The 14,591-nt window shown below is 60.7% G+C and overlaps 1 protein-coding gene across 8 annotated transcripts in view; it reads left to right on the top strand.

The window, feature by feature from the left end:
* The window catches only part of SYNGAP1 (synaptic Ras GTPase activating protein 1), a 104,685-nt gene that overhangs the window by 39,902 nt on the left and 50,192 nt on the right, over positions 1-14,591 (top strand). For 2 of the 8 annotated variants that reach the window (XM_075915663.2, XM_075915662.2), the window contains exon 1: positions 2,653-2,810. The exons of the other annotated variants lie outside the window; for them this stretch is intronic. The gene's annotated coding sequence lies outside the window, so the exon portion shown is untranslated. Of the gene's footprint in view, positions 1-2,652; positions 2,811-14,591 lie in introns of those variants that run through there. 8 annotated transcript variants of the gene reach the window in all.

Below are 14,591 nucleotides of genomic sequence, written 5' to 3'. Positions count from 1 at the left end.
GGGGCAGGGATGCTGGGGGGGCAGCTGGGGGATGCCTAGGGGCGGGGGGGGCAGCTGGGGGATGCCTAGGGGCGGGGGGGGCAGGGATGCTGGGGGGGCAGCTGGGGGATGCCTAGGGGCGGGGGGGAGGGGCTGGGGGGGCAGCTGGGGGATGCCTAGGGGCGGGGGGGGGGGGGGGGGGGCAGCTGGGGGATGCCTAGGGGCGGGGGGGGGGCAGGGATGCTGGGGGGGCAGCTGGGGGATGCCTAGGGGCGGGGGGGGGGGGGATGGGGGGGGCAGGGATGCTGGGGGGGCAGCTGGGGGATGCCTAGGGGGGGCGGGGGGGCAGGGGGGGGGGCAGGGATGCTGGGGGGGCAGCTGGGGGATGCCTAGGGGCGGGGGGGGGCAGCTGGGGGATGCCTAGGGGCGGGGGGGCTGGGGGGGCAGCTGGGGGATGCTGGGGCGGGGGGGGCAGCTGGGGGATGCCTAGGGGCGGGGGGGGGCAGGGATGCTGGGGGGGGCAGCTGGGGGGGGGGGGGCCTAGGGGCGGGGGGCGGGGGGGGGGGCAGGGGGGGGGGGGGGGGGGGGGCGGGGATGCGGGGGGGGGGGGGCATGCCTAGGGGCGGGGGGGGGCAGGGATGCTGGGGGGGGGCAGCTGGGGGATGCCTAGGGGCGGGGGGGCTGGGGGGGAGCTGGGGGATGCCTAGGGGCGGGGGGGGCGGGGATGGGGGGGGCAGCTGGGGGGCCTAGGGGCGGGGGGGGGCAGCTGGGGGATGCCTAGGGGCGGGGGGGCAGGGGGGATGCTGGGGGGGGGGGCAGCTGGGGGATGCCTAGGGGCGGGGGGGGCAGCTGGGGGATGCCTAGGGGCGGGGGGGGGGGCAGGGATGCTGGGGGGGGGCAGCTGGGGGATGCCTAGGGGCGGGGGGGCAGGGATGCTGGGGGGGCAGCTGGGGGATGCCTAGGGGCGGGGGGGGCAGGGGGGGGGGGGAGGGGCGGGGGGGGAGCTGGGGGATGCCTAGGGGCGGGGGGGGGCAGGGGGGATGCTGGGGGGGGGGCAGCTGGGGGATGCTTAGGGGCGGGGGGGGCAGCTGGGGGATGCCTAGGGGCGGGGGGGGCAGGGATGCTGGGGGGGCAGCTGGGGGATGCCTAGGGGCGGGGGGGGGGGGCAGGGATGCTGGGGGGGCAGCTGGGGGATGCCTAGGGGCGGGGGGGGGCAGCTGGGGGATGCCTAGGGGCGGGGGGGCAGGGATGCTGGGGGGGGGCAGCTGGGGGATGCCTAGGGGCGGGGGGGGGGGGGGGCAGGGGGGGCGGGGGGGGGGCATGCTGGGGGAGCTGGGGGAGGGGGCGGGGGGGGGCAGCTGGGGGATGCCTAGGGGCGGGGGGGGCAGGGATGCTGGGGGGGCAGCTGGGGGATGCCTAGGGGCGGGGGGGGCAGCTGGGGGATGCCTAGGGGCGGGGGGGGCAGGGATGCTGGGGGGGCAGCTGGGGGATGCCTAGGGGCGGGGGGGGGGGCAGCTGGGGGATGCCTAGGGGCGGGGGGGGGCAGGGATGCTGGGGGGGCAGCTGGGGGATGCCTAGGGGCGGGGGGGGCAGGGAGCTGGGGGATGCCTAGGGGCGGGGGGGGGCAGGGATGCTGGGGGGGCAGCTGGGGGATGCCTAGGGGCGGGGGGGGCAGCTGGGGGATGCCTAGGGGCGGGGGGGGCAGGGATGCTGGGGGGGCAGCTGGGGGATGCCTAGGGGCGGGGGGGGCAGCTGGGGGATGCCTAGGGGCGGGGGGGGCAGGGATGCTGGGGGGGCAGCTGGGGGATGCCTAGGGGCGGGGGGGCTGGGGGGCCGGGGCGGGGCGGGGGGGGGATGCTGGGGGGGCAGCTGGGGGATGCCTAGGGGCGGGGGGGGCAGCTGGGGGATAGGGGCGGGGGGGGCCTGGGGGGGCAGGGGGGGGGGGCGGGGGTGGCAGGGAGGGGGGGGGGGGGGCAGCTGGGGGATGCCTAGGGGCGGGGGGGGGGGCAGGGATGCTGGGGGGGCAGCTGGGGGATGCCTAGGGGCGGGGGGGGCAGGGATGGGGGGGGCAGGGATGCTGGGGGGGGGCAGCTGGGGGATGCCTAGGGGCGGGGGGGGCAGGGATGCTGGGGGGGCAGCTGGGGGATGCCTAGGGGCGGGGGGGGGCAGCTGGGGGATGCCTAGGGGCGGGGGGGGCAGGGATGCTGGGGGGGCAGCTGGGGGATGCTTAGGGGCGGGGGGGGCAGCTGGGGGATGCCTAGGGGCGGGGGGGGCAGGGATGCTGGGGGGGCAGCTGGGGGATGCTTAGGGGCGGGGGGGGCAGCTGGGGGATGCCTAGGGGCGGGGGGGCAGCTGGAGGTGGGGGTGAGTGCAAGGGGGGGCTGCAGGCAGGGCGCGCGCGGAGGGGAGGGGCTATGAACGGGGGGCGGACACCTGCTGGGGAGCGGGAGGGGCTATGCGCGCGGGGGCTGGTGAACGGGTGGGGAGGGGGAGCAGGCTGCGCGCGGGGAGGGGCTGCCCGCGCAGGGGCGGGGCCGGCGCGTGGGCGGCGCGCGCGGGCGGGGGCGGGGGGGCAGCGAGCGCCCCCGGCCCCGCAGGGGTTAACGCGGCGCGCGGGCCGGCAGCGCGTCTCCTAGCAACCGCGCGGCGTGTGCGGGCGGGGGGAGGCGGCCGGGCCGGAGCCGCCCAGCCGCGCGCGCCGCCGCCGCAGCGGAGCCGCCGGGGCCCGGGCATGGGGCGCTGGCAGCCGGGCCCCACCGCCCGCCGGGCAGCCAGGGGGCCGGGGCCCGCCCGCCGCCGCCGCCGCCGCCGCGCCGCCTAGGGCCGGCCAGGTGAGCGGCTGCGGGGGCGGGCGGGGGCTGCGCGTGCAAGGGGCGCGTGTCAGTGCAAGGCGCGGGGGCTGCGCGTGCAAGGGGCGCGTGTCAGTGCAAGGCGCGGCGCTGCGTGTGCGAGGGGCGCGTGTCCCGGCCGCTGTGTCGGGCTGTGCACGTGGCGGGGTAGGAGCGTGTGTCGGGGTGTGCAAATGTCAGTGTGTGTGTTGGGGTAGGAGCATGTGTCAGTGTGTGTGTCGGGGGGTGTGTGTTGGGGTAGGAGCGTGTGTCGGGGTGTGCAAATGTCAGTGTGTGTGTTGGGGTAGGAGCATGTGTCAGTGTGTGTGTCGGGGGGTGTGTGTTGGGGTAGGAGCGTGTGTCGGGGTGTGCAAATGTCAGTGTGTGTCGGGGTGTGTGTTGGGGTAGGAGCGTGTGTCGGGGTGTGCAAATGTCAGTGTGTGTTGGGATGTGTGTTGGGGTAGGAGCATGTGTCAGTGTGTGTGTCGGGGTGTGTGTGTTGGGGTAGGAGCGTGTGTCGGGGTGTGCAAATGTCAGTGTGTGTCGGGGTGTGTGTTGGGGTATGAGTGTGTGTTGGGGTATGAGTGTGTGTCGGGGTGTGCAAATGTCAGTGTGTGTGTCATGCTGTGTGTTGGGGTAGGAACGTGTGTCAGTGTGTGTCGGGGTGTGTGTTGGGGTAGGAGCGTGTGTCAGTGTGTGTGTCGGGGTGTGTGTTGGGGTAGGAGCATGTGTCAGTGTGTGTCGGGGTGTGTGTTGGGGAAGGAGCGTGTGTCGGTGTGCAAATGTCAGTGTGTGTTGGGATGTGTGTTGGGGTATGAGTGTGTGTCGGGGTGTGCAAATGTCAGTGTGTGTGTCAGGCTGTATGTTGGGATATGAGAGTGTCAGGCTGTGCGGGTATCAGGATGTGTGTCTGTGTGAATGTCAGTGTGTGTCAGGCTGTGTGTTGGGGTATGAGAGTGTGTCAGGCTGTGCGGGTATCAGGATGTGTGTCGATGTGTAAATGTCAGTGTGCATGTCAGGCTATGCATATTGCAGGGGACTTGTATAAGAATATGTGTGTTGGGGTGCATGTGCCCCTGCTGGTGGCAGCGTATGAGAAAAGGGCTGCGATTGTGTCTGTGTACGTGTGTGTGTGTACGTGTGTGTGTGTGTGTGTGTGTGTGTGTGTAGGACTTGTGTGTGATTGTGTCAGTCAGAGGGAGCGTGACCAGGCAGCATGTGTGCGCAGCCATGTTAGTGTGTGCAGGCTTGTGTCATTGTGGCTGTGTCAACATGTGTGTCTGTCCATGTGTGTGAGACTGCCCATCAGTGTGGGCTACTTGGTCTGTGGGCTTGCCCCTGTGTGTGACAGGTTCTGTGTGCATGCTTGTGTCTGGGTGTGTTTGCAGGGTTGTGTGTTCAAATACATGATGGTGAATGTATATGGGATTGCGTGTGATCATTTCAGTGTGCATATAAAGGCTGTGTGTCTCTCCCTGTGGGATGATGGTAAAATTGTGTCTGTCTCTGTATCTTTGTGTGGGTGTATGTAGGGTTGTGTACCATTGACTGTCAGTGTGATTATGTGCATCTCCATGTGCGACTGTATGTCAGTAGGGTTGTGAGACTAAGTGTAGCTCTCTCCCTGTGAAAACAGGCAAGTGTGTGCAATTGTGTATGTGTGTGTTTTGGCTTGTTTCTCTTCCTGTGTGTGTGTGTGTGTGTGTGTGTGTGTGCTCACTCATCCCATTCACATTTCCTTTCCACTTTTGGCTTCTCTGAAGTGACAGCTCTGCTGCTGCCGCGTGTCTGTGTGCGCGTGCCCATGTGTGTAGGGTACTTGTGCAGGTCCATTTTTGTATCTTGTGTGTGCTGTGTGTAGAGGGTTGTGTCTCTGAAAGAAAGAGTATACAGTTGTGTGTGCTTAGAGTTATGCCTCTGCTTATATGCCTTTGGGTAGGATATATAGGGCTGAGGGTTGTCTCTGTGTGTGGTTCATACAGGGTTGGAGGGATGCCTTTCTCTGTAGGGGTGTGTGCATGGTTATGGCGGTGTGTCAGTATATAGGGCTGGGGTGGGGTTGTGTGTGATTGTGTATCTGGGTGTAGCTGCTGCAACATGGGAGCAGCCCACATATCCAGAGGTGGCCATAGGGTGGGGGGGTCCCATAGGAGTGCTGCCTAGGAGCTCCCCAGGGCAGGTGTTTCACGCTAGCGCCTAGGGACAGCAGTTGGTCTGGGGGAAGGAGCCTTCCGTGTCCTTCCCCACTGTGCTGCAGGGAGTGGGGCAAGAAGAAGCAAGGCTCAATAAGAGTTACTCTCCCCTGGCTGGCAGGGCTGAGCCCAGAGCCCTGGGACATGCTCTGCTCCATTCTGGAGATTTCTTAAAATTCCTGTTGCTTTTCTGTTTGGGGGGAGCTTTTGGTTACTATGCCAGCTGTGTGGTGTGGCTGCTGAGCATCTTTCATGTCCCTCCTCAGAGGTGTCTGCGTCTCAAGGGATGCCTGTTTGCCCAACCCCTGAGCCCCACTTCAGAGGCAGCTGTATCCCTGTGCTGGGTATGGAGTCTGTAGCAGGACTGAGAAGGGAGGCTATGGTTGTACCAGGCCACAGGGTCTGGGCTGCCAGGTCAGTTGGCAGGGATCCAGAGTGGACAGGAAGGCATGGGGCTGCCCTGTGGGGATGCTTGTTGGGTGGGATTGGAGCTGCCCACCGGGGAGTCCATGGAGCTTGGAAGAGAGTTTTCAGAGCATGGCTCAGAGAAGGGGAGCCACCAGTGTGGTTGGCATTGCCCAGTCCTGGCTCATCCCCAGGCCTGCCACTCACTTCTGTAGGATTAGTTACATTGGTTAGTGTCTTGAGCTGTCTGCTGCAAGACTCAGGCAGCTGCACGGTTTGGGAGGCTTGTCAGGCTGAGGGGTGACTCCCCCCTTCCCTCCCTGCTGCAGCTGTCAGCACTGGGGGCAGCTCTGCTCTCTAATATCAGCCCAGGTGAAGGACTGAAGATGCAACCCCCAAGGAAGTCCCTTCCCAACTCCAATTCAACTCTGCTCTGTTTCCTTTCATGCCCCGACCCATCTTTGGGTGGCCTGAAGGCTGCTTGAATGAGCCTCTAATTAGTTGCACTATGCAGGAGCAGTGCTAAAATCCTGTGTCCCCAGTTCACAGAGGCTTGTGCTCCTTATCTCTGCCTCTGTCTCGTTAGGGTGGTAGAGTGGGATGGGACCGATGCAAAGCCAGGTGGAGCTGACCTCTCCATGCAGCTGTGCAGAGCTTGGGGGGGGGGGGGGAATGGTGAAGTTGCTGTCCCACAGAGGCGCTTCTTGGGGCCAGGGATGCCAGGGGACAGAGGGAAGGCGGGGGGGGGGGGGGAAGAGATGTGTCTGTCCTTGCATGAGTGAACAGGTTTTACCTTATCATGCTTGACTTATTCTGAGGCTGTGGGAAGCCTAGCTCTGCTTGGGCAGGGGGCAGGATGCAGTTTAGGGTGGACTGGATGTGGTGACAGAGCAAAGGAATGCTGGGGGTCTGGAGGGAGAGCAAGGCTCTAGGCTGGAAAGGATCCCCCCCCCCATCTCCCTATCCTGCTCCTGGCTTCACATGGATGGATCAGACCTGTGTGTAATGGGGCAGAAGGGTCAAATGACACTGTGGCTGGGGTGACCGGACAGTGGGGAAGGATGGTGGTCGTGGAGGGTCTGGAGGACTGTGTAGGTTGATGCAGGGAGGGGTGGCAGAAGGTATGGCTGGATATAGATGTGTGGTTTAGGATGGATGGATAGAAGGGTGAACCCAGAAGCAGAAAGATGTATGGATGGGTGTGTAAGGTGGTGAGAGATGGGAAGTTGGCTGTGTTTGATGGGAGAGGTAGATGGGTGTGAAGGAGAGTGATAGTGGAGAGCTGTGCATGGAGGCAGACAGTGCTGGAGGGGTGTACAGGGATGAATGGTTAAAATGCAGGGGTAGATGTGTGTGAATGAGTATGCATGGAGATTTATTGTGTTGGGCAGGTTTACAGGGATGAACGGATAGAATGGTGAACATAAAAATGGCCATACTGGGTCAGACCAAAGGTCCATCTAGTTCAGTATCCCATCTTCTGACAATAGCCAATGCTAGGTGCCCCCAGAGTGAAAATACTATATACAAAAAATGATGCATACAAGGAGAGGTAAAGTGTGTGTTGATGAATGGAGGAGTGTGCATGCGGATAGATTGTGTTGAAGGGCTGAGTGGATAGCACAGTGCATACAGGAAGAGGTAAATGGATGTGAAGGAGCGTGTGTGGTGATGCATGGTGGGCTGTGCATGGAGACGGGTGGACAAGGAAGAATAGATACAAGGAGAGAAATTACGTGTGTGAAGGGGTGTATGGTGATCGATGGAAGACTATGCATGGGGATAATGGTGGTGGAGAAGCGTACAGAGATATAACAGAAAAGTAGATATGTGTGTGTGTGTGTGTGTGTGTGTGATGATGGATGGAAGATAGTGCATGAGGACAGGTGGTGCTGGAGGAGTATTAAGGGATGAATGGTTAAAACGCAGGGGTAGGTGTGTGTGAAGAAGTCTGTGGGGTGTTGGATGGAGGACCGTGAAGGAGACAGGTGGTGTTGGAAGGATGAATGGATAGAACTGTGCGTACAGGGAGAGGTGGTTGTGAGTGTGCATGGTGATGGATGGAGGGGTGTGCATAGGGATAGACAGTGTTGGAGGAGATGTATGGAGATGAACAGTTAAAATTCAGGGGCAGATGTGTGTGAGAGAGTATGTGTGGTGATGGATGGAGGGACATGAATGGAGCCAGGCAGTGTTGGAGAGACGAATGGATAGAACTATGCCTACAGGAAGAGGTGGTTGTGAGTGTGCATGGTGATGGATGGAGAACTGTGCATGGGGATACACACTGTTGAATGGATAGAATGGTGCATACAGGGAGAGGTGGTTGTGAGTGTGCATGGTGATGGATGGAGAGCTGTGCATGGGGATACACACTGTTGAATGGATAGAATGGTGCATACAGGGAGAGGTGGTTGTGAGTGTGCATGGTGATGGATGGAGAGCTGTGCATGGGGATACACACTGTTGAATGGATAGAATGGTGCATACAGGGATGGAGAGATGTTTTAGAGGGATGAGATCTTAGGTGTGTATGTATGAGGTACAGGAAGTACGGCAATGGACAGACATTTATTACTTAGGGATGATGGACAGTCAGGGGACAGATTGGTATGGATGGTGTGTTTGGAGGAGTGGCTGGGGCATCTGTCCTGGGATAGGCAGAGAGTGAGCCATCTCTGGGAATGGATGCTGAGGGATTTTGGCCCCTGGAGGCAGGATTGTCCTCTGTGGTAGTGTTGGGGGAAGTGAAGGGTTAACTGGAGCTAGTGTCTCTTTGACACTAATTGTTTCCCTTTGGTTCTCATTCACATGCTCCCTGCAGCCTCCCTGCCTACTTGTCCATCAATCGCCTGTCACTCTGTCAGGGCCGCTTCCTAACTGACACGCTCTGGTGCGGCTGAGCTCCCTCCCAGAATACTGACCTAGTAAAGAGTGGGGGGCTAGCCCCCCACCCTGTGACTCTCTAAGGTCAGGGAGCATGAGGAAAACATGCTTACGAAAGAACATTGTTGAGTTAGCTTTATATTCTGCTACCCAGGGATATGTGCCAGCTCTTTCCCACAGTCCTGACCAGGGGTTCCCCCTCTGTCCACGTCCCTCAGTCCAAACCCACAGCCCCACACTGTTCCAGACTGGGCTCCTTCCTCTCTGCCCACATCCCTCAATCCTGACCCACAACACCCCCACTCTCCCAGCTAGACCTTTTCCACTGTGCCCACATCCCTCAGTCCTGACCCACAACCCCCCTCTCTCCCAGCTGGCCCCCCTCTGCTCTGCCCATATCCCTTAGTCCTGACCCAAAGCCCCCCACAGTCCCAGCCAGGACCCCCTCTTCTTTGTGTACATCCCTCAGTCCTGACTCTCAGCCCCTCGCAGTCCCATCCTGGGCCCCCTCCTCTCTGCCTCTGTAACTCAGTCCTGACCCACAGCCCCCTGCCTGGGACCTTCTGCTCTGCCCATGTCCCTCAGTCCCTACACCCAGCCCGCCCTGCTGTCCCAGCCTGGACCCCATCCGCCCTGCTGGCATCCCTCAGTCCCAACCCATAGCCCCCCGCTGTCCCAGCCTAGGTCTCCCCTGCTCTGCCTACGTCCCTCAGTCCTGACTCACAGCCCCCCATTGTCCCAGACTTACATCCCCTTGATCTGCCCATGTCCAGTTCTGACCCACAGCCCTCTGCTGCCCGAGCTAACCATGTAAGAGTGTAGTTGATTAACCGATAAGCAAAAGCTTATCGGTTAATATAGACTACATGCATTCCCCCCCCCCCCCCGCCCTCTTTGCCAGGAAATATTTTAGCAGGCTGGCCAGCAGTCTGACTCAGTCCTGCCTTGCAATTGGTCTGGGACCTACCTCTGCTGTGGTTCTGCATTTAAAGTGCACTAGGAGGCAGGCAGCCTGGCTCAGTTCTGGCTTGCACCGTGTCCGGGAGCTTGGAGCCCCATCCTGGACAAGGGCTGCTGCCACCCCACGCTGCTGCCTTTATACCAGAGGCAGCAATGCAGCGCAACAGGCAGCCAGTCCACGAGTGGAGCTGGTTTTTAAACTGGCTCCCCTCATGGACCAGCTCCTGCCTGGCACCCACGCTGCTACCTCCAATAGAGAGACAGCACTGTGGAGTGGCAGGGGGCTCCCCAGGAGCGGGGCCAGAGTGCACTGGCTGCAGGCCCCTCCCCCGGAACTATAGAATAGTCATGTAACTGATAAGAATTCATGAGGTTACTCTACTATTCAATTAACCGATATTTAACATCCCTAGGCCCAGCCTGGACCACCTCCACTCTGCTCACATCCCTCAGTCCTGACCCCCAGCCCCCCGCTGTCCCAGCCTGGACTCCATCCAGTCTGCCCACATCTCTGAATCCAGACCTGCAGCCTGCCCCTGATGTCTAAGCCATGCCCATGCCCCTCAATCCCATTCCACATCCTCCCCCTACCTTTTTAGTCTATTTTAAGAGGCAGATACAAAAGCTCTGCAGCATTTGATGGCTACAAAGGGCTCTCGGGGCTTCAGGTTTGAGGCGAGTGAGGCATGAGGAATGTGTATGCGTTGGTGACCCCATGTCAGCAGCCGCCGTGCTCTGTGCTGGGATCAATTGCTTGCATGAGTCACTGAGCAGGGAAAGTAGGACGCAGGCAAGTCCTGGCAGGATTCTGCCCCAACGGGGTGGGTGGCCAGTGCTGGCCACTGCACATGGAGCCTGACAGGGCCCTAGGAACCAAGTATTAGATGGTGGGGAGATGCTAGCCACGCACACAGCAAGGGTCTCAGTCCTCAGGTGGTAGGCGGAGGGACAGCTGTCCTGAGCACGGGAGACATTGAAACCAAACCAAAGTCAGGCAGAGCTGGGGTAATGAGCACCTAGGAGTCAGGACTCCTGGGTTCTCTGCCAGACATGGCACCCTATCTCTGTGTCTCGGGGCATGATCTGCCCTCTGCCCCAGAGCAGCTTGCAGTCTGGATTGGATGTATCCCGACACCCCCATGTTGGCAGGGAGGGCCATTCCACGTGTGTCACAGTGTGACTGAGGCTAAAGGACTAACTCAGGGTCACAAGAAAAGTGTGTGGCAGAGCTGGGTGCTGCCTAGTGCTCCACAGTCCTAGGTTTGTGTCTGGTATGAGTACCTTGTCCCCCAGCCTGGATGCTGTCATTGCTGATGTGTCCCTGCCTTGGGGAATTCGGTGTCTTGCAGGATCCAGGTGATGGGCAAAACCCATCTCTAGTGATAAGGGCATCTAAGGAACCTGTTGGGTGCCTCTTATGCTCTGATATCCCCCAGCATCCTAACCAAATCACCTGTGCCCCATCCTAGACATGGCTGCGTCTCAGCACCAGGCAGGGAATCTGTTTATGAGCAGCCCCTGTGCCCCACCCCAGAGGGGCCTGCATCTCAGCACTGGGCAAGGCATCCCGGTATGAATGGCCACAGTAGGGATGTTAGATAGTGATTAATTTAATAACCATGTAACCACATCAAAATGTAGCAGTTACACAATTATTCGATAGTCCCCGGGGGTGTGGCCAACAGCCAGTGCGCTCCCGGGGAGCCCCCTGTCACCCCGTGCTGCCTGTGTATCAGGGTGGCAGCAGCCTCTGTCTGCGGGGAGCCCAAGCCCACCACAGACAGAGGCTGCTCTGCAGCAGCCTTCCCTGCCCTCTTCCCTTGCACTTCTGCCAAGCACTGGATCCTGCCCGCCCTCCCCCTCCACTACCTCTGTGGGAGGCAGCAAGAGGGAGCAGGTAGTTCCACAGAGCTGGTCTGTGCGGGGCCAGCTCCATGCGCATATTGGTTCTCGTCTGCCCCTTCCCTCGAACAGGCAGCAGAGCAAGGGAGACAAGCAGCTCCATTGGAGCCCATAGGTGCGGGCAGCTGGCTGGAAAGACGACTTCTCGTGTACCCCCCTCTCACCATCCATGCTGCTGCCTCTCTATCAGAGGTAGCAGTGTGTGGGGGGAGGAGAATCTCCAGGGGACCCGGTGCTCATGGGGAGCTGGCTTAAAATGTGTGTAGTCCAGGCTAGGGCCGGACGGAGGCATGGGTGAGCCGGGCAGCTGGCTGGAAAGCCGGCTTCTTGTGTACCCCCCTCTCACCATCCATGCTGCTGCCTCTCTATCAGAGGTAGCAGTGTGTGGGGGGGGGAGAATGGCTCCAGGGGACCCGGTGCTCATGGGGAGCTGGCTTAAAATGTGTGTAGTCCAGGCTAGGGCCGGACGGAGGCATGGGTGAGCCGGGCAGCTGGCTGGAAAGCCGGCTTCTCGTGTACCCCCCTCTCACCATCCATGCTGCTGCCTCTCTATCAGAGGTAGCAGTGTGTGTGGGGAGGAGAATGGCTCCAGGGGATCCGGTGCTCATGGGGAGCTGGCTTAAAATGTGTGTAGTCCAGGCTAGGGCCGGACGGAGGCATGGGTGAGCCAGGCAGCTGCCCAGGGCACCAACCGATGGGGGGTGCCTGATGGCAGCTGTTAGGGGCGTGCGGCATCCCTTACAGCTGCCATCAGGCGCCGCGTGCCCGGCTCCCACAGCGCCGGCCCGCCTGCATCCCTGCGGCACCGGCCAGCAGCACCCTTCTGCCCACAGCTGTGAGGCCCTACACGGCCTGGCGTGTGCGTCAGCAGCGACAGCTGGGTTGGACTGGGCTGCGCATGCGCCGTGCGCCCTGGGGGCGGGCCCTGGGCTGCGCGCCAGTGGCCATAGCTGGGCTGCGCATGCGTCTCGGGCTGCCCTGGTCCAGGCTTATCGGTTAATTGTGTAGTCAACTACACGGTGACGTCCCTATGCCCCAGAAGCAGATGCATCTCAGCACTGGGTGAGGGAGAGGGATGCTGTTGAGTTGCTGGGGAACAGCTGCATCCCCCTCCTGGTGCTGCTACCACTCCCTGTTAATGAGACAGCATCCGAGGGGAAATGGCAGGGTGTTTTCCATGGAGACCTACTGTGGGAGGAGCAGGCTCTGGCTGGGCTGCCGTAACCAAGGGCTTTTCACAGCAAAGGCAGAGGGGCTGGGGGAGCCAGAGGCTCCACCTCCCCTCCCTGCGTCCCTGAGAGCGGGGGAGGTTGCATTGAACTGGCACAGCCGGTGTGTTCCCGGCTCCCAGTTGATCCCTTTCAGCCTGAGAGGGGCCTGTTACTAACAGCATGTGAGGCTACTCCCCTGCCCCCACAAGTGTGGCCACCTCTGAGGCAGAGCATGTCAGCCAGGGAACAGCCACTCAGTAAAGCTGTAGAGGACTGCCAAGTCTGCATGACTGGGAGAAAAGGACCCTCTACCTATTCCCTAAAGCATGGCATAGCCCCCTAGCACTGCCCAGGGCCCTGCCTGCCAGGAGAGAGCCCACTGTTGTCCCCCCCATCCCTCCCAGAGCCACCCTGGGCCTGAGTGCCTACTCTAAACACCCCACTGATCCCCCCCACCCATGAGTACCTACACCCAACAACCTCTGATCCCCCATCCATGGGTACCTACCCCCAACACTCCACTGAGCCACCCCCGTAAGCACATACCCAGAGAAACTCTTTTCTCCCCACCCCAGGATTACACACCAGCTGTTCTAGCCTCCATCTTGAGGATCATATCCTGGCCCTGACACTCACCCTGCCGACATATCCGGGTGCAATTCTGCCTTCTCTTACCCACATCCCAATGATCTCCCCCTTCTTCTGCCTGAGGATTAATGAGCTGATGCAGTCCTGGGGGAGGCTAGTAGCTTGGCCCCTCTGCAGTAGCTGACATGGCTGGGAACAGGTTTTGTGATCTGGCCTGGGGTTTAAGATATCTGGCCTGTCCAGAAATGAGCTGAATTCCCCTCAAACTTGTAATGCATGTGTGGGGAGGCGGGATGGTCCTGGCACCCACCTGGCAAGGAGAGTTGTGACCCAATGATAGGGGGCAGGGGCAAGGTGTTTTATCTGTTCCTGTAGTAGGTTATTGGGGGAAGGCATCAGGCCAGTGGGGTTCCATTCCTGGCTCTGGGAGAGCATTGGGGGGGCTGGGAGGCATGATGGTGTCCAAGCACATTGGGGAGGTCCATGTGGTGCTGGGGGTGAGTGAGGTCAGGACACTGGGCTGTCTCAATCTCCGTGTTGTGATTCTGTGAGATTTCTGCACCTTCTTCCATGGTTTAGTGCCAGAGCAGGTCTTCCATCCTCCCTGCTCTCTGCCGTCCTCATGCAAGGGAGGCTCTGTGAGCAACTATAGAGCAGTGAGAAAGACGTGGTTGGGGAGAGAACCAGCACCTGGGGTGCAGGAGGACTGGCTGCCAGACTCCCATATGGATGGAGGGGGGTGCCTCCTTTGATGCTGGCAGAAGCTCTGTTCCCCCAGCTGTCACACGCAGTGTGCTCCCAGGACCTGGCTTTCCTGGTGGGGTGGGCTCATCCTGAGCCTCCCAGTCAGTCTCCCCATCAGGGTCACATGGGAACCGGTACCCCCGGAGGGGACAAGGTCCTGCATCCCTTCCCTGCTCCCCTGAGCCAGCACAGCCCTGCCTGGGGCTGAATGGGAGCTGTCATGGCCTCAGGGAAGAAGACCCATGTCCCATTCCTTGAGCTGTGCACAGTGCTAAGTGGGCTCATCTCAAAAAAGATCTCTTGGCATTGGACAAGGTTGAGAAAAGGGCAACAAAAATGATGAGGGGTTTGAAACGGGTCCCATATGAAGAAAGATTTAAAAGACGGGCTTTTCAGCTTGGAAAAGAATGGATGAAGAGGGCATATGATAGAGGTCTATAAAATCATGACTGGTGCAGAGAAAGTGAATAAAGAAAAATTATTTACTTATTCCCACAATATAAGAATTAGGGGTCACCAGATGACCTCACTCAGCACACAGTCAACCTGTACAACTCCTTGCCAGAGGATGTGGTGAAGACTAGGACTTCAACAGGGCTCAAAAAAGAGCTAGTTAGATTCATGGAGGTTAGGTCTATCAATGGCTATTAGCCAGGATGGGCAGAAATGGTGTCCTCAGCCTCTCTTTCTCTGGATGTGGGTGACAGGAGAGGGATCAAGTGAGGATTACCGGTTCTGTTCCCTCCCTCTGGGGCATCTGGTATTGGCCACTGTCGGCAGACAGGACACTGTTGGTCTGACCCATTATGGCTGTTCTTATTGGTTCCCTTCAGGGTCTTGGCTGGGCCAGGGCACCCAGTGTGGAGCTCTGAGCCCTGCATAGTAACCCCATCTCC

Source organism: Pelodiscus sinensis, chromosome 19 (genome assembly GCF_052426305.1).
Source record: "Pelodiscus sinensis isolate ZL-2025 chromosome 19, ASM5242630v1, whole genome shotgun sequence".
Lineage (NCBI taxonomy): Eukaryota > Metazoa > Chordata > Testudines > Trionychidae > Pelodiscus > Pelodiscus sinensis.
This window is presented reverse-complemented; position numbering and strand designations above follow the sequence as displayed.